The 25,364-nt window shown below is 42.7% G+C and overlaps 1 protein-coding gene and 1 non-coding gene across 2 annotated transcripts in view; one reads left to right on the forward strand and one right to left on the reverse strand.

The window, feature by feature from the left end:
• LOC126249170 (dopamine beta-hydroxylase) overlaps nucleotides 1–25,364 on the reverse strand; it is a 140,373-nt gene that overhangs the window by 77,156 nt on the left and 37,853 nt on the right. The window lies entirely within an intron of this gene.
• On the forward strand, nucleotides 14,863–14,937 carry Trnas-cga (transfer RNA serine (anticodon CGA)). The gene has a single exon. It is a non-coding gene; the product is annotated as a tRNA-Ser (tRNA).

Raw genomic sequence — 25,364 nt, forward strand, 5'->3', positions numbered from 1 at the left:
GATGAGTTTCTCCAGAATATTAGTCCGTATAATATTACTGAATGAAAAGATACAAAATATGTAAACTTACTGATTTGTCTCTTCCCAAGATTTGCAATGATTCTTTGTGCAAATGTGGCTGAACTAAGTTGTTTTAGGAGTTCCAAAATGTGTTTTTCCAGTTTTAACTCTCATCAATAAACACACCTAAGAATTTTAAAGTCCCCAGCATGTTTATTATTTCCTCATCAAGTACTACACTTATTGGTGTAGTACCTCTGGATGTGCAGAACTGAATATGTCGTGTCTTTTTAAAACTGAGGGTGAGATCATTCACAGAAAACCAGTGATAAGAAAATTGATTCCCATTTCTTCTGTTTCTGTATGTATGCTTGGAATGAGTACAATTCTAGTGTCATCTGCAAAAAAATTATTTCTGCTTGTTGTATATTAGACGGAAGATCGTTTACATAATTATATGAAGAATAATAGTAGCCCTAAGAGTGATCCTTGGGGAATCCAATTAGTGACTTCTTTCCAGTCAGAATAATGTTTCCGGATTACAATTGTTGAATTAATAAGTACAAAATTAAATTACATTTAAGAATTAAGTAACAGACTTTTAAAATTGAAAACATAATGGCACTTACGTGTGACGTTGAAACCCACTCTACAACACTAAGCTGTCAAAAAAATGTCAAATGTGTGTGAAATCTTATGGAACTTAACTGCTAAGGTCATCAGTCCCTAAGCTTACACACTACTTAGCCTAAATTAACCTAAGGACAAACACACACACCCATGCCCGTAGGAGGACTCGAACCTCCACTAAGCTGTGATATGCTGGAATATAGTGCCCAGCAATTAGAAAGCAAATACATGTGGCGGTATAAATCTACCCGCTGCTTCACACACCATGTGGGTGCAAGCCGTGTAGCTAATACAAATAACAGCAAAATCTAGCATGAAAGCGAAAACAACATTCACCGTATAAACGCAAGTACAGAGCTCGCATAGCCATCGTGGTCGATGGACTACAATGGCGATAAAATGGCAAAGATGTAAACATACAAAGAGAATACATCGACGAAGAGTAACATTATTCACAAACAGATATGGTGAATGAATCATCTCTTATGGTGATTAACTGGTAGCAACAGGAATGGTATCCTGTTGCTGAACTATGATAAAATTTTCGCAAAATCGAGGACAGACAATTGCTCATTATTAGCAGACCCTGCTGTGGAGGCAAACACAGAAAAGGAAGACTATTAGAAACGATGTTTCAGTAAATTTAGATTACTCATCAATAAATTCAAAGCATGTGGACTAATATTTAATGCATGTGTTGCTGTAAGATACAATAAAAAGTCTCCATCAGTTCCGCATTAATGAATGCTTTTCGCAGCAGTTTTGTGTTCCCACAATAGAGGATCTACTGCTTCATTAAGTGTGATGAATTCTTTCCTTTTGTTATTAATAGAGAGTGCTCATTTCTTTCTTTGTATTCCTATATAGGAAACGTAATTAAGCGAGACAACAATTTTTTTGATTGCCGCTGTTTATCAGATGTTGTGTGTAACTTCTACATGTTTTCACCTTTCTCATGGAATATTCTGGACAATTTTGGATTTTTGACTGTGTCAGTTACTATCGCCCAACATCCTCTATGATGCTAGCTAATATCACTTTACCCTAGCGTAATGATTCCGGTGTTGATATCCAAAATACACGTGCTCTAAGATTCTTGTTCAACTGCCGTGTGCAGCATCTGCAGCACAGGCTTGTTTCAAAGGAACGTATGTGGCACTGAAGCTCTGTGCCACGCGGCCCCTCCTGCAAGGTAACGGAAACCGCCCATTGCAGTCATTCACCGCCACTCTGGGACCCTTAAGCTGCTAATGCTTCGCTCTCTCGGCTGTCTCTCGTACAACTACAGTACGGTGAAACTGTGCATCTCCTACTCTTTTTCTCAGGGCCAGTGCTCTTTCTGTTCTTAATTTAGTATGTGTTTTTCTATCTTACTGTTAGCGTGTTACGTGTCAGAACCTTGAAACGGAAAAGCCTAGATCCACGAATCAACACGGTTTTAGAAAGCATCGCTCGTGCGAATCTCAGCTCGCCGTTTCCTCACTTGATATCCCCAGAACTATGGATGAAGAATAATAGGCTGATTTCCAGAAAGTATTTGACACGGTGCACCCCTGCAGATGGAATAGGTTTCCGAATATGTGACTGACGAAGACTTCTTAAGAAACACAATCAAGTACGTTGTTCTTGATGGTGAGTGATCAGTGACAGGGATAACATCAGACGCTTCGGGAACTCAAATGGGAATCCCTGGAGTGTAGACGACGTTCCTTTCGAGGAACAAAATGGTTCAAATGGCTCTGAGCACAATGCGACTTAACATCTGAGGTCATCAGTCCCCTGGAACTTAGAACTACTTAAACCTAACTAACCTAAGGACACCACACACATCCATGCCCGAGGCAGGATTCGAACCTGCGACCGTAGCGGTCGCGCGGTTCCAGACTGAAGCGCCTAGAACCGCTCGGCCACACTGAAGGCTTTCGAGGAACACTAACGAAAAAATTGGAGAACCGGTATTAGAAGCTAACTGCAAAATGCCAACGTAAATTTCGCGTAAGGGGCATGAAGGTAACATAAGAGAAGGAAAGAAACTGACTGTTAATGGTACAGAGTACCCTCCGTCACGCACCGTACGGTGGCTAGCGGAGTAAGTATGTAGATGTAGACGTAGCTTCCTGTGAAACTCTGCCTCTTCCAGGTGGTACGCATTGTTTTTCACTCGTAGGACAACATTATGGAAAGTCAGCTAATCACAGGCACTGGAATCTTTCAACATTTGTCCTCACGAATGTCAAATGCTTCCACAGAACCGAGCGAGGTTGTGTAGTGGTTAGCACACTGGACTCACATACGAGAGGACGGCGGTTCAGACCCGCGTTCGGCTATCCTGATTTAGGTTTTCCGTGATTTCCCTAAATCTCTCCAGGCAAAGTCCGGGATGGTTCCTTTGAAAGGGTACGGCCGATTTCCTTCAGCATCCTCCGCTAATCCGATGGGACCGATGACCTCGTTGTGGGGTCCCTTCCCCCAAATCAACCAGCTTCCACAGAAGAGGCTGTCGTGCTCTATTTGGAAATATGTTATTTCTCAATTTTCCTTTTTCTCAGCGCATAATAATCGAATATCGATTAGTGAAGTATCGTTAGAAAGGTTTTTTAACCAGCTTTGACATTGCATGCAGACTTTCCCCTAAAACTTACTATTTGTGGAAAATTGTAACGTAGAAGAGACTTAACTATCATAGGCAAGAGCGAAAGCATCTCGTGTCTGCCCTCTTTCGGTGACACTCCGTACTAGGAGGGGTCAGCTGCTTGCCGACGCGGGAATCTCTTTCCATCTTGCATCACTCCCTCTCACTACGCGGAGACGGCCGAGTATGGTATCTCCGCAGTTATATCTCTGGCAGACGTGTAACCAACAGTCCACAGGACTTCACGCAAACGTGACGTCATTTTGACGTCACAAGCTGTATCGAAGACGAAGAGAGCTGTCTATCGACTTTCACGATTGTTTGGTTCAGAACATTCGAGCCGAACACGACGTTCAAAACGATACTGTTCACCTCAAATAGAGAATGGAGATTACGCTTTTTCTTAAATGCGGGGTAAGTTAACCTCGAAGTTACATCGTTTATGAATGTGTAACGTTCTGGCCGGCCGCTGTGACCGAGCGGTTCTAGGCGCTTCAGTCCGGAACCGCGCTGCTGCTACGGTCGCAGGTTCGAATCCTGCCTCGGGCATGATGTGTGTGATGTCCTTAGGTTAGTTTCCGGAACCGCGCTGCTGCTACGGTCGCAGGTTCGAATCCTGCCTCGGGCATGATGTGTGTGATGTCCTTAGGTTAGTTTCCGGAACCGCGCTGCTGCTACGGTCGCAGGTTCGAATCCTGCCTCGGGCATGATGTTTGTGATGTCCTTAGGTTGGTTAGGTTTAAGTAGTTTAAGGCTAGCGCACTGATGACCTCAGATGTTAAGTCCCGTAGTGGTTGGAGCCATTTGAACCAATTGTAACGTTCTGCTTTCATTTGGACCAGGCTGTGGATAAGGAAGATATTGAAGCGTTGGCAAGATTTAACCCCGAAACTTACTGAAAAAGCCGATACAATATTATGTGGCGTTTATGTATAACAAATCCTACCAAGAATGAAATGTTTTTTATAAATTTTTAATGTGCCATTGCCTTGAAACGGCATACTTCCATAATACGCAAGTTGTGATATGACATTACGGAATCAGATATACTGATTCCCAAGCATACAGCATCGAATGTTAACGAATGTCAATAGCAGTTCTTGGTGTCTTCGATAAGTACGTGTGACGTAAAAATGACGTAATGTTTAAACGAAGTCTTGTCTACTGTAGGTTACCCCTTGCATCCGTGCCCTTTGTAGAATCCTGCAACCTTCTCATACTATCTTATTGCAAATATAATTTTATTTGTTTTAAGTACTTACTAACTGGATAATATGTATACAGCATTGTCATGTATAATAACCGTAACCACTGCACTAGTAGCCGGCCGTTGTGGCTGAGCGGTTCTAGGCGCTTCAGTCCGGAACCGCGTTGCTGCTGCGGTCGCAGGTTCGAATCCTGCCTCGGGGATGGATGTGTGTGAAGTCCTTAGGTTAGTTAGGTTTAAATAGTTCTAAGTCTAGGGTACTGATGACCTCAGATGTTGAAAAATTTCAAATGAGTGTGAAATCTTATGGGACTTAGCTGCTAAGGTCATTAGTCCCTAAGCTTACACACTACTTAACGTAAATTATCCTAAGGACAAACACACACACCCATGCCCGAGGGAGGACTCGAACCTCCGCCGGGAGCAGCCGCACAGTCCATGACTGCAGCGCTTTTGACCCCTCGGCTATTCCCGCGCGGCCCTCAGATTTTAAGTCCTATAGTGCTCAGAGCCGTTTGAACCACTGCACTAGACCATTATCTCTGTCGATCGCAGAAGATGACGTTTCGTAACGGATGTTCTTTCAGAAACGACAAACATATTTGTCATTGTCGCCTTGAAATGTGATTTACCTATAGCTACAACGGCCTGAGTTAAAGTTACAGGTTATGTGACGCAACTAACAGCCCCTGACCTCTACCCGTCGTACAAGCTGAGCCGACGTTCCGAATGCAAAACACATTTTGGATACATTTTTTGACAAATACTTATTTGTATTTGCTGCTTCTATAGTGCACTTGTGTTTTACTACTACAGCATGAAGTATGAAGTATGAAGTGCAATTAAAATCTCAAAATAATGTTAGAGGTTGTTGTGGCCTAAGTAATACAGCAGGTAAGAACCAAACACTACGTTCTAACCTACACATTTCGCATTTATTTACTTCTTTGTATTTTGTATTCGTATTTCTCATTAAACTTCTTTTAACAAACAGGTAACTGTAAATAATACAGTCGACAGAAACTACAAACAATCATTTATCATCTGTGTGTTCAATTTTAAAGATGTTTTCTCTTCATTCTCACAACTACCATTATCTCAACGACTACATTTGTTCCAAATACTGTCATTATTTACAACTATGAAAGGGCGAAAGTTTTGCATTCGTCCCCTGCCGTTGGGTTTAGATCAGCCGAATTTAATGGCCAAGACAACTATCATGCTCCTCAAACTACTGCAACACCATACTGGCCTTGAAACGTGGAATATGCCATTACTGTGGGGGAAGTCATCAAGCACGAAGGGACAGAGGTGGTTCGCAGTAACGTTCACGTAGTCTAAAACTCTTACAGTGCCTTAGCTTACCACCTCGGGTCTCATGGAAGTCCAGGTGAATGTATGCCATAGCATAGTTGGCCCAACTGGCCAGCTTGCGTGGCGTGGTACATGTTTTGAGCAGCCGTTTACTTGGATATCGCGTCTCCGGATATGACCGCCTATTTGGTGTAACAAGAGAAGACTCTTCCTACCAGGAGATATGTTTCCACTGATCTACGGTCCAACTTCGGTGATCCTGTGTCTACAGCTACCATAATTGATGATGTTGTTGGGTCGAAATGGGAACACGTAAGGGTCGTCTGCTGCAGAGTCCCATGTTCAATGTGCGGCATGATCCGAACACTTGTGGCTGCACCAGATGTGCCATAAACCACCACCTAACCTGCTTTACAGACCAGCCAAGCCTCTAACCTTCAAGTTATGTGATGAGGTATTGTAGTCCAAAACCATCTTTCTACATAGATGCTCACAACAGTAGTAAGCGAACAGCTGATCAGCTACCTGGTTTGAGAGATTCCCGTTCATACGTGTCGGGCCACGACAATAAATTGGCCCCCTGTTAAAATCGCTTATGTCAGTGGATTTCACGACATGCAGCCCGTACCATCGCTAGACTGTTTCCCCATTCGTCTCTGGACTGTTTACATACTTCCCTTAGCGTGTCACTTACGCCCAGTGACACCAGACAGCATTCAACCTCTTGGTAAGCGGTGAGCATAGTATTTGGCTCATTAGTGAGTTTGTTTCAGCGGCAAATACTGGAATTAACCGCACGAGTTGCAAGGTTAAGAGTCTGTTGAAATCGCATGTCCTCCTGCGAACAGTAGGTACAGTCTGTATAAGAATAGCGCAAAAAATGGTTCAAAGGGCTCTGAGCACTATGGGACTTAACTTCTGAGGTCATCAGTTCCCTAGAACTTAGAACTACTTAAACCTAACTAGCCTAAGGACATCACACACATCCATGCCCGAGGCAGGATTCGAACCTGCGATCGGAGCGGTCGCGCGGTTCCAGACTGTAGCGCCTAGAACCTCTCGGCCACACCGACCGCCTAAGAATAGCGCAGCTTAGGTTCACATGCACAGCATAATGCCTACTATATTTTTTTTTCGTGAAATAAGTATAATGGAGACTCAGCTAAGGCAATCTCTATAAGGGATACGAGCTCAAAGCAGAATATTCATATACAATGTTGAGCACCATTCCGTTACAAATAACTGATAAGATGAACTGTGCAAATTACATTCAGTGGTCGCAGGAGCAAGTTATCCCAAATCTCTGAGGCCGACGCATTGCTGTATTTGATAATGTACACACACATACTCCAAGAAACTGATGCTTCGTTTGACGGAAATGACTTTTACTAAGATATGAGAGCAGTGCAGTTTGGGTCAAGTGTGTGCATTTAGAACGGACCCGATACACAGTGGTGTTGACAGTAAGAAAGTACATGCTTACAACATCTATGGGCTTCAAATAGATATGTCTCAAAAATAACACGGAACTTTAAGTTGGCAGTGCCACTTACCGCGTATATTTATAAGAAAACATAACCTACATGTGCCATTACTAATGAACAGTAATTGAATTTATTTAAACTTATTGTATTACGTACGTACCAATGTCTAAAAACCTTAAATGAAATAACTTTTAATGTTGGTGATAGTATCTAGATAGTGCTGAAATACGATAGTGACATACTTCTTTGGGGCAAGCAGAGGGCTGATTTTATTTATTTTATTAGTAATGTGAATGTGGAGTAACGGAGGACTGAAAAGTGGAAAATGTGCTCACGAAGCAATGAACAATTTTTATAAATGTATGTAACAGTTGCTGTACCTCAGAAAAATGACTGCGATGTGCCGCTTTTCGTTAATCGCGTACGAGTGTAAGTAAATAACAGCAAGGCCCGCGATCTTGTGCACATGACGTCACATGTGAACAGTTTACTATAATTGAATTCTTGTTTACTGTGAATTATGGACAGGATTGAGGGTCGAAAAAGGAAAAAGCGGTGCATGTAGTGGTGCCCCCTAAAAGTTCTAAATTGTACCAACAAAAGTGAATGTTGATTGAGACATAAATAACAACGTTCGTTGAATACCTCAAAAAATAAGATTCCACACTGTTGAGCTGTGGACTCCCGTATTTATGCCAAAATGGTTTCTTCACTACAGTCACTTACAGCAGAGAAAATGTTTTAATTCTACTAAGTAAGTTTACCACACCACTGGACGTGTGTGGAGGAAATATGTTGACTAGTGGTGACCATAATACTGATTATTGGAGACCAGTGTTGCTGAAACGAAAAAATTTTTATGATGATTTTGCTCTAAGAGCATGATGTTCAACGAACCATTCCCTCTCTTTGCTCTGTACGCTAAAACATGAACTGCTTAGCACTGTTAAAATGGTATATACTTGTATGTGATCTTTTAAATCGAAATGGCTGGTGTCGTCATTGATCATTGAGTACAGTGTGTGGTATCTAATAATTTAACTGAACTAAATACGTAATTATAAAGATGAACAATATAGTGGGCACGTTAATCCGCCCCAATAGCGACTTACAGGTTATATCTCGCAAGACTCGTCAGGCGCATATCTTTGGTGCTTTGACAGATATTTGTGATTTCGTTTTTGCAATGTGTATCTGGAATAAGCCCAAACAAATACAGCTCATCACGTCTTTCATGTGACGCCCACTGTAACGGAAAGCGTCGGTATTTTTTCCCTGTTACAAACAAAATTATTTTTTTTAAAGCGGAGTTTTACGTGACCATTCGATAGAGCGGAACAAGATTATTCTAGGGCGATATTCGTTTAATCGATATATGTAAACAAGGACACTAAAACACGAAGAATAACCAGTACTCTGGAGCGACAGCACTGCTCTGTCCCGCAGTATCTGCTTCCGCCATGCGGCAGCGCTGCTCAGTCGCTACTGGATAACTCTTTATTCGTCGCATTTTATTGTTCTTGTTAATATATATCGATAAAACGAATATCACACTACAGTACTGTGGTACCGATCTATCGAATGGACACGTAAAATTCCTCTTTAAAATATCATGCTGTTTGTAATGGTAAAAAATCGACACTTTCCGTTGACAGTGGACGTCGCATGAAATATCTGATGAGCGGTATTTGTCTGGGCTAATTCCGGCTACACATTGTAAAAACCAAATTTCAAATGTGTGCCCTGCCAAAACATCAGAGAAAATGTGCCTGTCCACTCGTAGCAGGAACACTGGGTGTATCTGGGTGCTAAGGGATGGTCACGTCATACCCGCTCGAGATCTCTCAACAGAAAATATATTCTCGTGGTTGAGAAAAAATTATAATTCAGTGATACAGTACATGAACAAGCAAGAACAGCTAAAATTGCTAAGGCAAATAAAGGTAAGGCTGGCTAAACTTTGGACGGGATTTGAAAAGAAAAGTAGTTTCTTTTACGCTCGACTGCCTATCACTGCAACCCAAATCTAACTGAAAATAGCCAGAACTTAATTAAACGGAAAATCAATAATATTTTGTTGAAAACTTTGAATGGCCAAACAGAAGGCTGTGTAAAAGAATCGACTGTAGGAGACTGGGCGAAATCGTGCACTATTGTTGTAAATACTTAAAAAGGATCTTGGCATCGTGATGTTTTACTGGAGAAGAAACTTGAAACGTTGTAGTACAGGTTAGGCTTGAAAGAAGTGACAATGTAAATGACCATGACACCCACGTTATCCCAATTAGCCGATCGGAAGGAAGTTCTTCTGATACGGTAATAGTCTGCTCATACAGCTGATAAATCCACAATTTAAAGGGTCAAGATTTACTACAGATCTTGCGTTTGCCTACTCTACTGAACAAAAGATGTTATTGTTGAGTGACGCCTTTATTCATACGATCTACTATTACCCGATTTGTAAGGTTATATTTCCCTACTGTCGATAATGTTTTGAAATAATGGTACTTGCTATCTCCCCTCCCTCAACGATGTTGCAGTATCTTTGTCAACAACCACAAGTGGCCTCACTACCCAGTGGTAAATTTACGTCTAACAAATAATGGAATCGCATGAATGATCTTTATGACTTGAAGGACACTTCATTTCCAAAAATTATCGGCAGTAGGGAAACATAAGCTTACAAATCGGGTAGTAGTAGGTCGTATGAATAAAGGTGTCACTCAACAATAACATATTTTGTTCAGTAGAGTAGGCAAACGCAAGATCTGTAGTAAATCTTTGTGTGGATTTTTAAATGCGTATTAATGACATGATAACTGTAGCAACAGGAAGCTTAATCACATCATTTCCGAAATTTCGATTTTTCAGTATCCCTTGGTGAACAGCGTCAGAAATATACCGAAGGTATCCCTTCGAAGGCTTCACCTCCCACTATGTTCGCTTGATTGGCTTACCACTTTCCTTTAATGATCGTGGGCTGCTATGTCAACATAATCAGAAATGAGGGTCAGTCACTGTCAAATGAGAGCAGTCAAGAGACATTTAGTTTCGTTAAATTCATCGACATTTTGCCTAGATGGAGTGTGGTAGGTGAAGGCAAATGACAGTATTCTTATGAACTGATATAGAAAGGGATCAGCATCTCTTTTGGCCACGTGAACAAATTCATTGGACCCTAGATGGAAGTAGGATCGCGGCTTAATTCGATTACTCAATATTTTGGCTTCTATAAGGTGATAATAATATGCAGTAAATCTAGGGAAATTATGATTATCAAAAATGGTTCAAATGGCTCTGAGCACTATGGGACTTAACTTCTGAGGTCATCAGTCCCCTAGAACTTAGAACTACTTAAACCTAACTAACCTAAGGACATCACACACATCCATGCCCGAGGCAGGATTCGAACCTGCGACCGTAGCGGTCGCTCGGTTCCAGACTGTAGCGCCCAGAACCGCACGGCCACACTGGCCGGCAATGATTATCACAAAGGCATTGTACAATATGGTTGTTTATTCGTAATGAATAATATGAGTAATACTTACAAGGAGTACTTTGGGTTTATAGGTAAATTGAGCCAATCTTGGAATCTTAATCGCTGTGATTAGCTGCAAGGTGACCATGTCCAAGACTTTTTGCAACGCTACAAGTGAGTTTGTTTCCAAGACAACAATGCATCTAGCTATTAGATCATTTCAAGTAACGATTTGCCACTACACAGCTTGTCAGTCATGAACACGATCAAACATCTTTCACATATGATCTAATGACAAATTTGTGTTTGATATCCAAGTATACAGTTACAAATCGTTATCGACACGTCATGACTAAACCAAAGTTTCGGAGACTCCTCCAACTGGCAGTTTTCGTGCCATGTTCTGTTGTTACACCAACCCAGGATAAAGAAAGTCCCACATTGTATTTGGAAGGTATTTAGCACTCCGGTGTAAGGTATATTTTATTTATTTGGTCATCGTAAGAAACATACATATATCTCTCAAGGTACAGAATACATCAGAAGAGAGATAACACTTGCGTAATGATCCCAATGTGGATATCCAAAATACACATGTCCTTCTCAAATCCTTGTCGTTCAATAGCTGTGTGCAATATTTGCTGCTAAGACTTATTTGAGAGGAACATTTATGGCACTGAAGCTCTGTGCTTCGTCACCCCTCGTGCAAGCTAGCGGAAACCGCCCATTGCACTCATTCACAGCCACTCTGGAACCCTTAAGCTGCTAATGCTTCGTTCTCTCGACTGTCCCTCGAATAACTACAGTAGAGTGAATCTGCTTATCTCCTACTCTTTTTCTCCGTGTCGATGCAGTTTTTATTCTTAATTTAGTATGCGTTTTTTTTTCTTATTGCTTGCGTGTTACGTGTCAGAATCTTGAGACGGAAAAGCTCCAGTCCACGAATCAGCACGGTTTTAGAAAGCATCACCCCAAGCGAAACTCAGTTTGCCATTTTCTCACTTGATACCCGCATACCAAGGATGAAGGATAAAAGATAGATTTCATAATCCTAAATTTCCAGAATTCATTTTGCACAGTACCCAACTGCAGACTGTTAACGAAAGCACAAGAGTACAGAATAATTTCCCCGATATATGACTCGAAGGCTTTTTAAGCAACAGAACCCAGTACACTGTCCTCAATGGCGAATGTTCAGAGACAAGGGTATCATCAGGAGTGTCCTTGGTAAATGTGACAGGACAGGTATTATTTTCTGTGCGCATAAATGATCTGGATCTGCAAGCTACGGCTGTATGCTGAGATGCTCTGGTGTGTGGGAAGGTGTCGCTGAGTGACTATAGGAGGATTTAAGGAGACCGCATATAGGACACAAGGGCAACCCATTCTTGAGTACTGTTCGAGTGTTTGGGATCCACACCTGGTCGGACTGAAGGAAGACATCGAAGCAGTTCAGAGGCAGTTTGCTAGATTTGTTACCAGTAGGTTCGAACCACACGCATGTATTATAAAGATGCTTCAGGAATTTCAATGGGAATCTCTGCAGGGAAGGCGACGTTCTTTTCGAGGAGCACTACTGAGAAAATCTGAAGAACCGGCATTTGAAGCTGGCTGCAGAACGATTCTACTGCCGCCAACGTACATTTGGCGTAAGGACCACGAGGATAAGACAAGAGAAACTAGGGCTTGTACAGACACATATAGATGGTCGCTTTTCCCTCGCTCTATCTGCGAATGGAACAGGAAAAGAAATGACTAGTATTCTTACTGAGTACCTACCGCCACACACCGTACGGTGGCTTGCAGAATAGGTATGTAGACGTAGCTTTGTATGAAACTCTCCCTCCTCCCAGGTAGTACACAGTGCTTCTCTCTTTAGTGACAACATTTCGGAAAATCAGCTAATTACAGACTTTGGAATCTTTCAACATTTTTCCTCGCGAATTCCAAATGCTTCCACTGAAGAGGGTGCCATGATCTACACTGACAGAAAAAAATCGCAACACTAAGAAGAAGTTGTGTGACATAAACGAAAGTTGGTAGGCGTATATCTACATATGAAATATGGTGTACCCTACAGAACAACGTCGTGTAAGAGAGCTTCTAAAAGCTGGACGTTCCTTCTACGATATTGCAGAAGGACTTGGCAGGAACGTAGCCACTGTACATGACTGCTGGAAACGGTGATCACGAGAACCACTAGTCGCAAGAAGACCGGGCTCCAGACTCCAGACGCCCTCACGGCACTACCCAGAGGGAAGACCAACGTGTTCGGCGTATGGCACTGGTGCATCGTACTGCACCTGCAGCAGCAATTTGAGTATCAGTTGGTACACAGTGACACAACGAACTGTTACAAATCGATTACTTCCAAAACAGCTCTGAGCCAGATGCCCTGTAGTGAGTGTTCCACCGACCCCAAGCTACCGCCATTTGTGTCTTCAGTGGTGTCAAGCGAGAGCTCATTGGAGGACAGGGTGAAGGTCTGTTGTGTTTGCTGATGAAAGCTGGTTCTGCGGTGGTGCCAGTGATGGCTGTGTGTTGCTTAGAAATGGTTCAAATGGCTCTGAGCACTATGGGACTTAACTTCTGAGGTCATCAGTCCACTTGAACTTAGTACTACTTAAACCTAACTAACCTAAGGACATCACAAACATCCATGCCAGAGGCAGGATTCGAACCTGCGACCGTAGCGGTCGCGCAGTTCCAGACTGTAGCGCCTAGAACCGCTCGGCCACCCCGGGCGGCCTGTGTTGCTTAGAAGGAGGCCATTTGAGGGCCTGCAACCAACCTATCTTCGTGCTTGAAATACTGGATCTACAGCTGGTGTTATGGTCCGAGGTGCGATTTCATATGACAGCAAGAACAATCCCGTGTTCATCCCACGCACCCTGACTGCAAATTTGTACATCGATCTGGTGAATCGACCAGTTGTATTACCATTCATAGACAGCATTCCAGGAGGTGTTTTCCAACAGGATAGCACTCGCCCACCGCTGTTGTAATGCATAATGCTCTACAGGGTGTCGACATGTTGCCTTGGCCTCCTCGATCACCAGATCTGTCTCCAGTCCAGTAAATATTGGACTTCAGCAGACGACAACGCCAGCGTCATCCACAAATAGCAGTTGTAATGACCAACCAATTGCAACAGGCATGGAACTCTATCCCAAAAACTGATATACGACACCTGCACAACACAATGCTTGCACCGTTGCATGCTTGCATCGAACATTCTGGCGGTTATTAATGTACAAGCATTTCACATTTGCAATGGTTTATCTCGCTGTTAACCTGTGATGTTGCTATATTAATCACTTAAATATATAACGTAGACAAATGTATTCCCAAAACTTCATTACTTTACATTAATTATGTCTTGGTGTTGTGATTGTTTTTCGTCAGTGCATTCGTAAATTATTATTTCTCAAGTCAACATCCTTTTTTCCTGAAGGCACACTAATCGTGCGGAGATGAATGAGCTGTCATTACAAAGGACAGAGCGAGGTGGCGCAAGTGGCACACTGGACTCGCATTCGGGAGGACGACGGTTCAAACCTGTCTCCGGTCACCCTGATTTAGGTTTTCCGTGATTTCCCTAAATCACTTCAGGCAAATGCTGGGACGGTTCCTTTGAAAGGGCATAGCCGATTTCCTTCCCCATCCTTCCCCAACCCGAGATTGTGCTCCGTCTCTAATGACCTCTTTGTCGAAGGGACGTTAAACACTAATCTCCTCCTCCTCCGTCTCCATTACAAAGGTTTTTTTAACATTTCCGAGATTGCATATCGATTTTGCACTAAAACTTATTATTATTTATGGAAAATTTTGACATAAAAGAGACTTAACTATCATAGGCAAAAGTAAAAGTAGCTCCAGTCTCCCGTGTTTTGGTGCAGTTCGCGCTACGAATGGCCGGCTGCTCGCCACCTCCAGTAGCTCCTGCTATATCGCGTCACTCCCCTACACTACGTAAATAAATAAATGTCGTGTGGCTAGAGCCTCCCGTCGGGTAGACCGTTCGCCGGGCGCACGTCTTTCGAGTTGACGCCACTTCGGCGACTTGCGTGTCGATGGGGATGAAATGATGATGATGATGAGGACAACACAACACCCAGTCCCGGTAGCTCAGTTGGTAGAGCACTTGCCCGCGAAAGGCAAAGGTCCCGAGTTCGAGTCTCGGTCGGGCACACAGTTTTAATCTGCCAGGAAGTTTCATATCAGCGCACACTCCGCTGCAGAGTGAAAATCTCATTCTGGAACCATTTTATTTGTTTTAAAGTACTTATTAACTGGATAATTTGTATACAGCATTGTCATAGAGAATAACCGGACCACTGCGATAGTTCATTATCTCTGCCCATCGTACAAGCTGACTTTTATAAACGAATGTACTTCCCGAAACGCCGAACATATTAGTCGTTGTCGTCTTCGATTTTGATTCACCTATTGCTACTACGACCTAACGTACTTACTGTATCTGAAAATGTTTGTCGAGTTGAAGCTATAGGTTATGTGGCCCTACTGATATTCTCTGACCGCTGACCGCCGTCCAAGCTTGGACAAACATTCCAAAAACACATTTTGGACACATTTTTTCAAATGGTTCTAAGCACTATGGGACTTAACATCTGAGGTCATCAGTCTCCTAGACATAGAACTACTTAAACCTAACTAACCTAAGGACATCACACACATCCATGCCCGAGGCAAGATTCGAACCTGTGACCGTAGCAGCAGCGCGGTTCCGGACTGAAGCGCCTAGAACTGCTCGGCTACAGCGGTCGGCTGCAATTTTTTCATACAGATACACATTTGCAATTTCTGCTTCTTTTTATAGGGCACTTACGTATTGCTACTGCAGCATAAAGTACAAATTGTAATTGAAATTTCAAAATAACAGTTAGGGTTATGGTGGCGTCAGAGATATACCAGGTAACAAGCGAACACTACGTTCTAACCTTTAAATTTAGCATTTATGTACTTCTTTGTATTTTTTATTCGAATTTCTCACTAAATTTCTCTTCAACAAGAGGTAAATGTAAATGTTACTGTTACGGCGTTAAGTCAAGCGCCGGCACGCCAGTCGAGAACGATAAAGAAGAGACGGCTGTGAGAAGGCGTCAGCCAATCGCACGCTGACCGACCCCTTTCCAGGACAACAACACGACAGCAGCGGCCCCTATGTGAAGACGACAAGCGCCGCGCCAGACGGGGCGCGTCCCAGTTGAATAGCAGCTTAAAAATTAGGCACTTGTATAGCAGCGACTTAGGATTGTCTACACTGAAGAAAACTGCTTATTTTGTTGTCGCCCTATGCTTGCGACACTTCAGTATAATTGTCGAAGTTAAGTATTGTCTCTTTTCATTTTGTAATAAAACTCATTAATACGATTTGTTTGCGTTGTTTGTCTAGCGAATCGCGTACGTAGGATTCCTAGACTCCACATATTTGACAATGAGCAGGGAGACATAATATTTGACGACTAGGCTGGATTTAACAATTACCATCGACAGAAATTACAAGCAATTATTTTACATAATTCTGTTCATTTTTAAAATCGCTTTCTCTTCATTTCTACAACTACTCTTATCTCAACGATACTCTTATTCCAAATGCTCTCATTATTTACAATTGCATAACAGCGAAAGGTTTCCATGGGTCCCCTGGTTTGGGAATAAAGCCTAAGTACTAAAAATCGCGTCTGAAATACACTGATGAACCAAAACATTACGACAATCTGCTTAATAGCGTGTTGGTCCACCTTTTGAACGCAATACAGCAGCGATTCTGTGTGCCATGGATTCGACAGGTCATTGGTAGGTTGCCACATGTATGTGGCACCAGAGGTGTACACACTGGTTACGCATTTCCCGTAAATTACAGGCTGGTGGTAGTTGAGCACGGAGCTGGCACCCAATAGCATCCCAGATGTGTTGCATCGGGTTCATAACAGGCTAATTTTGATGGCCAAGACATCAACTATCATGTTCCTCAAACTACTGTAGCACCATACAGGTCTTTTGATTTGGAATACGCCATCCCCGTGGGGGATGTGTTCAAACATAAAGCGATACAGGTGGTCCGCAGTAATGTTCACATAGTGTAGAGCTATCATGGTGGCGTCGCTTACCACCATAGGTTTCATGGAAGACCAGGTGAATGTCAGTCATAGCACAAAGTTGCCCCAACTGGCCAACGCCTGTGGCGTTGTGCATGTTTCGAGCAACCGTTCGCTTGAATATCAGCGTATCCGGACATCACCATCAATAAGAGACGATTCATCCAACCAGGCGACATGTTTTCATTGATCTATGGTCCAAATTCGATGATTCTGTGTCCACAGCGACCATAACAGACGATGTTGTTGGGTCGTCATGGGAACACGTAGGGGGCGTCGGCTGCGGAGCCCTATGTTCGATGCGCGGTGGCCTCTGGAACACATGTGCCTGCACGAGCATTGTGCTCTATCGTCAGATCTGCCACAAATCGACACCTATTCTGCTTTACAGACGGAGCAGGCTTCCAGCCCCCAAGTCCTGTGCTGAGGCGTTTAAGTCCAACACCATATTTCAACAACTTTCCATAGATGCTCACCAAAGTAGGAAGCAAACAGCCGGCCAGCTTCCTGGTTTACGAGATTACCAGATTCCCGTTCCTACGCGCCGGGCCATAACATTTGGCCCCCAGACAAAGTCGCTTATGTCAGTTTATTTCTCGACGTGCTGCTCGAATCATCGCTAAACTGATTCCCCATTCATCTGTAGTCTGCTTATATACTTTTCCCTGCCGCGTAATGTACCCGCAGTGTCACCAGACGGCATTCAATCTCGTGGTGGGCGGTAGTCACAACATTTTAGGTCATCAGAGTATCTGTTCCAGCGGCAAATATTGGAATTAACAGCACGAATTGCAAGGTCCAAAGACTGTTGAAATCACGTGTGCCCCTGCGAACAGTGGGTACAGTCTACATTAGAGTAGTGCAGCTTAGGGTCACATGCACAGCATAATGTCTACTATATTTTTTGCGCAAAATACGTAGAATGGAGATTAGACTAAAGAAATCTCTACGAAGGATACGAGCTCAAGGCAGAAAATTCATATAGAATATTCTGCAGTTTACCATTCCGATACAAAAAACAGATAAGGTGAATAGTACATAATATACTGAGAGGTCGCAAGAGCAAGTTATCCCAAATCTCCCAGGTCGACGGATTGCTGTATTTGATAATGTACATATCACATACTCCAAGAAACTATGCCCCGTCTTACGGAAATTACTGTTACTGAAAACTGAGAGCAGTGTAGTTTGCGTCAAGTGTGTGCATTTAGAACGCATCCAATACACAGTGGTGTTGACAGTGAGAAAGTTCATCCTTACGACATCTATGGGCTTCAAATAGACATGCCTCAAAAATGAGATGGAACTTTGAGTTGGCAGTGCCATTTAGCGTGTACTCTTGTAAGAAAAGAGATCCTATACGAGCCATTATTGATGAACAATAACAGAATTTGGCTCTGAGCACTATGGGACTCAACTGCTGTGGTCATAAGTCCCCTAGAACTTAGAACTACTTAAACCTAACTAACCTAAGGACAGCACACAACACCCAGCCATCACGAGGCAGAGAAAATCCCTGACCCCGCCGGGAATCGAACCCGGGAACCCGGGCGTGGAAAGCGAGAACGCTTCCGCACGACCACGAGATGCGGGCAATAACAGAATTTATTTAAACTCATTTTATTACGTGGGTATCAATGTCTAAAAATATAACTGAAATAATCTTTAATATTGATGATAGAACGTAAAGATTATTTAAATAAGTTAGTGATGTACTTCTTTGGGCGAACAGAGAACTGATTTTGTTTATTTATTTTTGCTGAATTGATAATGTGAGTGTGGTTCAAATGGCTCTAAGCACTATGGGGCTTAACATCTGAGGTCATCAGTCCCCTACACTTAGAACTACTTAAACCTAACTAACCTAAGGACAGCACACACATCCATGCCTGAGGCTGGATTCGAACCTGCGACCGTAGCAGCAGCGCGGTGCGAGTGTGGAAACAGAGGACTGAAAAGTGGGAAGATGTGCTCACGAAGTAATGAACAACTTTTGTAAATGTAAGCAAAATTATTATATCCAAGCAAAATTATTGGTATGTGCCGATTTTCGTTAAACACGTAGGAGTGTACACAAAATATACCAAGGCGCATGTTCCTGTGTACTTGTCATGACATGTGAACAGTTTTCTGTAAGCGAGTTCTTATTTATTATGTATTATGGACGGGTTGAGGGGCGTAAAAAGAAACAAGCAGTGTATATAATGGCACGCGCAAAAAAATTTTAAATAATAATGACTGTTAACTGACATACATAGAACTATGTTCGATGAATATCTTGTGAGGCGGCGGCCTGTTTCAGGATTTCTCCTCACACTTTTGTCTTATTTCCATACTTCATTTGCATATGGGGTTCTTCTTACCTCATTCACCTTGCGATTCGGTTTCTTGCTGATATTTACATTGTATTACACGCTGATGGATAACTCATCTCTCTGTAATTAACTTCACATTTTTTACTTATAGTAGCTATTTATCTTTAATGCATCTGGTTTTGTGGCTATAGGAACTCCTATCGCTTGGGACGGGCTAGAGGTCAAGGCTTCGCATGGTCTCGAGGAACCAGCCATCATTAAAAGTGCGGTTTCCGCGGCAGCAGACCACACACACAGCCGTGCGAGACTTTCAGCACGAATCCTCCCGATACCCTTGACAATGTGACGGAAGGATAGTCGAAGGAGCATACAGCGCTTTCTGTAGTAGAACAGGATACCAATAGTGGTAGGGGTGAGAATTGCGCCTGTTAGCAAACTTGCGGTGGTGTCCTCAGCTGACTACTTGCCGATAATCCCGTTGTGTTTGGTCTCCTGAATCCGTTTCACAAGTTAGATATAGACTGATGTGACAAAAGCCACGGGATAGCGATATGCACATGTACAGATGCCGGCAGAATCGTGCACACAAGGTTTAAAAGAGCAGTGCATTGGCGGAGCTGTCATTTGTACTCAGGTGATTCATGTGAAAGGGTTTCCGACGTGATTGTGGCCGCGCTGCGGGTATTAACGAACTTTGAACACAGAATGGTGGACGCATTGGAAATTTCATTTCGGAAATCGATAGGGAATGCTGTCAAGAGTGTGTCGATAAGACCAGATTTCAGGCATTACCTCCCATCACGGACAACGCAGAGGCCGACAGCCTTCATTTAACGAGCGGTGTTCGCATCGACTCATCAGTGCCAACAGACAAGCAGCACTGCGTGAAATAACCCCAGAAAGCAATATGGGACGTACGACGAACGAATTCGTTAGGACAATGCGGCGAAGATAATGGGCTGTGGCAGCAGACGACCGACACGAGTGCCTTTGCTAAAAGCACGACGTCGCCTACAGCGCCTCTCCTGGGCTCGTGACCGCATCTGTTGGACCATGGACGACTGGCAAACCGTGGCCTGGTCAGATGAGTCCTGATTTCAGTTGGTAAGAGCTGAAAGTTGGGTTCGAATGTGGCGCAGACCCCACGAAGCTACGAACCCAACTTGTCAACAACGCACTGTGCGAGCTGGCGATGGCTCCGTTATGGTTTGGGCTGTGTTTACATGGAATGGACTGAGTTCTCTGGTCTTACTGAATCGATCATTGACTCTAAATGGTTATCTTCGGCCACTTGGTTCAAATGGCTCTGAGCACTATGGGACTTAACTTCTGACCCCTAGAACTTAGAACTACTTACCTAACTAACCTAAGGACAATACACACATCCATGCCAGAGGCAGGATTCGAACCTGCGACCGTAGCGGTCTCGCGGTTCCAGACTGCACGCCTAGAACCGCTCGGCCATCGGCCACTTGGAGATCATCTGCAGCCATTCATGGACTTCATGTTCCCAAACAACGATGGAATTTCCATGGTTGACAATGCGCCATTTCACTGGGCCACAATTGCTCACGATTGATTTGAAGAACATACGGCCTGTATGATTTTGTGCTGTACGTGTCCCTTCACGTTTCCACTTCACTATCGCATCGGAAACAGTTGATCTTTGGATGTTTAGGTGTGTGGAAATCTCGCGTACAGACGTATGACACAAGTGACACCCAATCACCTGACCACCTTTGAAGTTCGTGCGTTACGTAGAGCACACCATTGTGCTCTCTCACGATGTCTAATGACTACTGAGGTCGCTGATATGGAGCACCTGGCAGTAGGTGCCAGCAAAATGCACCTAATATGAGAAACGTATGTTTTTGGGGGCGTCCGGATACTTTTGATCACATAGTGTATTTTTCTGATAGTTTGTCTGATAATTGTACTTTTATTGTGCTTTAATCTGTTACAGCTGAAATACTTGATAATGGCCTCAGGCCGAAATCTATATTGTGAAATAAAGACCTGTTGTACAGTTAAATGCCGGTCATCTCTTTCAGAAAGTTTTATATGACTGTGGATCCATACAAAAGTAAAAAAAGTTATTATATTTGTCTCATGTGCCATTAGCACTATTAATTTAGTGCCATCTCAGAATTATCAAAAACATTTTGTACTATTAGTCCCCCATTATGGCATATAAATTTACCATATTTTTATCATCTTTTATATTTCCACCCTCCTTTCAATTTTCATATTTAGTTTTAACTATTGCGAGCTTTCGGTCTAGTCAGTTCTACATCTACATCTACATCTACATGATTACTCTGCAATTCACAATTAAGTGCTTGGCAGAGGGTTTATCGAACCACAATCACACTATCTCTCTACCATTCCACTCCCGAACAGCGCGCGGGAAAAACGAACACCTAAACTTTTCTGTTCGAGGTCTGATTTCCCTTATTTTATTTTGATGATCATTCCTACCTATGTAGGATGGGCTCAGCAAAATATTTTCGCATTCGGAAGAGAAAGTTGGTGACTGAAATTTCGTAAATAGATCTCGCCGCGACGAAAAACGTCTTTGCTTTAATGACTTCCATCCCAACTCGCGTATCATATCTGCCACACTCTCTCCCCTATTACGTGATAATACAAAACGAGCTCCCCTTTTTTGCACCCTTTCGATGTCCTCCGTCAATCCCACCTGGTAAGGATCCCACACCGCGCAGCAATATTCTAACAGAGGACGAACGAGTGTAATGTAAGCTGTCTCTTTAGTGGACTTGTTGCATCTTCTAAGAGTCCTGCCAATGAAACGCAACCTTTGGCTCGCCTTCCCCACAATATTTTCTATGTGGTCTTTCCAACTGAAGTTGTCCGTAATTTTAACACCCAGGTACTTAGTTGAATTGACAGCCTTGAGAATTGTACTATTTATCGAGTAATCGAATTCCAACGGATTTCTTTCGGGACTCATGTGGATCTTCTCACACTTTTCGTTATTTAACGTCAACTGCCACCTGCCACACCATACAGCAATCTTTTCCAAATCGCTTTGCAACTGATACTGGTCTTCGGATGACCTTACTAGACGGTAAATTACATCATCATCTGCGAACAACCTAAGATAACTGCTCAGATTGTCACCCAGGTCATTTATATAGATGAGGAACAGCAGAGGTCCCAGGACGCTTCCCTGGGGAACACCTGATATCACTTCAGTTTTACTCGATGATTTGCCGTCTATCACTACGAACTGCGACCTTCCTGACAGGAAATCACGAATCCAGTCGCACAACTGAGACGATACCCCGTAGGCCCGCAGCTTGATTAGAAGTCGCTTGTGAGGAACGGTGTCAAAAGCTTTCCGGAAATCTAGAAATACGGAATCAGCTTGAGATCCCCTGTCGATAGCGGCCATTACTTCGTGCGAATAAAGAGCTAGCTGCGTTGCACAAGAACGATGTTTTCTGAAACCATGCTGATTACGTATCAATAGATCGTTCCCTTCGAGGTGATTCATAATGTTTGAATACAGTATATGCTCCAAAACCCTACTGCAAACCGACGTTAATGATATAGGTCTGTAGTTCGATAGATTACTCCTACTACCCTTCTTAAACACTGGTGCGACCTGCACAATTTTTCAATCTGTAGGTACAGATCTATCGGAGAGCGAGCGGTTGTATATGATTGCTAAGGAGGGAGTTATTGTATCAGCGTTATCTGAAAGGAACTTAATCGGTATACAATCTGGACCTGAAGACTTGCCCGTATCGAGCGATTTGAGTTGCTTCGCAACCCCTAAGGTATCTACTTCTAAGAAACTCATGCTAGCAGCTGTTCGTGTTGCAAATTCTCGAATATTCCATTCGTCTTCCCTGGTGAAGGAATTTCGGAAAACTGCGTTCAATAACTCCGCTTTAGCGGCACAGTCGTCAGTAACAGTACCATCGACACTGCGCAACTAAGGTATTGACTGCGTCTTGCTGCTTGTGTACTTTACATACGACCAGAATTTCTTCGGATTTTCTACCAAATTTCGAGACAATGTTTCGTTGTGGAGTCTATTAAAGGCAGAGGCAGTAAAGATGCGAAATAAATCATTTCAAAAAATTTGACTTTTTAGGAAATATTTTCACAGATAACTGTTCTAAAATAAGGAACAGGCGCCTCTTAACTAATAGAAGGCGTAAGTTACTTAAATTTTCCAAATAATTAAAATTTATGTGTAGTGGTGCGTTCTCTTCCCAATTTTTTTTCGTTTTGAATGTTTTTCCTTTGCTGGCGTGATATAATAATCGTATTTTCCTCATTAGATAAAGTTCCAAGATTGCATGCTTCACAAAAGCTCGAAACTGAGGTAAACTTTTAAGTAATCGCCTTTGAGCTAGATTGCACTGGTACTGCTAAAACTGGTTTCAATTTCCCTTTCTCAGCTGTTATGTAATCTACACACAATGTATGATGGTCTTCACGTTTGCACCAAAATATCCAACTGGAAATGGCACCGTGAACTGCTAACGCTGTCGCACCTGCGCCTGTGTGTAGCACACAGACGCAGTCGCAGGTCACCTTTCACGTAGGCTGCAAATGGCTCTGAGCACTATGCGACTTAACTTCTGAGGTCATCAGTCGCCTAGAACTTAGAACTAATTAAACCTAACTAACCTAAGGACATCACACACATCCATGCCCGAGGCAGGATTCGAACCTGCGACCGCAGCGGTCGCTCGGTTCCAGACTGCAGCGCCTTTCACGTAGGCCTCGCTACAGTGCAGGAGAGGCAGAACGACACACAAAATACTTACAAATATTTGCTCGTGACCACTAGAAATTCTAGAAACACGTCGTGTTAAATATGAAAAAATAAATAACTTTTGCTGCAACATATTACATGAAAAATGAATAACACTGTTGCAGGCTTTCCAAAAACATTGGATATGATGAACGAAATTGAGTCAAACATTACTGCTTCCCACTTGTGATCGGCACTTCTTGAAGCAGCGGTGATACAAAATGTATACTGGGTAAGTTCTGAATTATTCCTTACCACTTTCCTCATTAACATTTTTTACGTATTTTGATTATTTGCAAACGATGAAAAATATGATAAGATTTTCTCATTGCTGTTGGTAACAATAATTTTCTTGCTGATTGAAAATACATAACCGATAATTGGTAACAATGTTAATAAACTGGAATGTAGTAAATGCCCAAACATCACAAATGCTGGAAATTATCTAATTTCAGGAAAAAATATCGGTGGTTTAGTTGGTAGGGAGTGGCTGCAATATTTCAAGTGGTTATGAATCGGGTATGCAGCTTAATTTCACCAATATATGTTACAATATAGCACGCATATTTCTATCAATGCCACCTCCCATTTAAAGTGAGCCAAGTTTATATGTGCACTTCGTTTATAGCAATGAGTGTAATATATGACACACAATCATCGAAACTTGTGATCCGGTCCTTGTATGGAAGAGTGAAAACTTATTCACTTTGAAAATGAAGTTAACAGAGGATAGTGACTTCCTTTTGCTTTCGATAAGCCAGGATTTACATATACAACACATTTCTGGAGAAAAAGCCCTCAAGGGAATAAAATTACACTAGGTGTATTAAATTATCACTAGGTTGAGATGTGCCGTCCACTTGAAAGATTAGCAGGAACCAAGTGCTCAGTTAATTCAACGAGAAGGCTACGAGACTGAACACAAAAAAATGTTTTGCGCATGTGCGGTCTTTTCTCTTTGGAGCAAGATTATTAAACGCTTTGGAGTCAATAGAAGAAATACCTCTGACCAGTCGAAAAAAGTTGCAATCCATTGGCTGCTACTCGAACAATTTTCGGCCATTCACAAACCACTGGAACTGATAGAATATCTCCGTCGGACGAATTCGCGTGATCACAATGGTTGCAACCGTTACTCGAACGAACCTACTGAACACGCGGTGAATTTCCCTGCCGCCAAAAGTACGTCACTAACACACGGGCGGAACAGAACGGGTGTCATGGCGAGAGTAATAACAGAAATAAAATGTCTACGCAAAAATCTTGGATATTTAGTGCAATACGCTCCATTAGCGCTACGTTAATTCAAAAGCTAGCAAACTGGGCTTTTCGATGAGACGAGTCCATTGCCGCTTAGGATTCTCTATACGCCAAAAACTACGCAGTATTA

Source organism: Schistocerca nitens, chromosome 3 (assembly GCF_023898315.1).
Source record: "Schistocerca nitens isolate TAMUIC-IGC-003100 chromosome 3, iqSchNite1.1, whole genome shotgun sequence".
NCBI lineage: Eukaryota > Metazoa > Arthropoda > Insecta > Orthoptera > Acrididae > Schistocerca > Schistocerca nitens.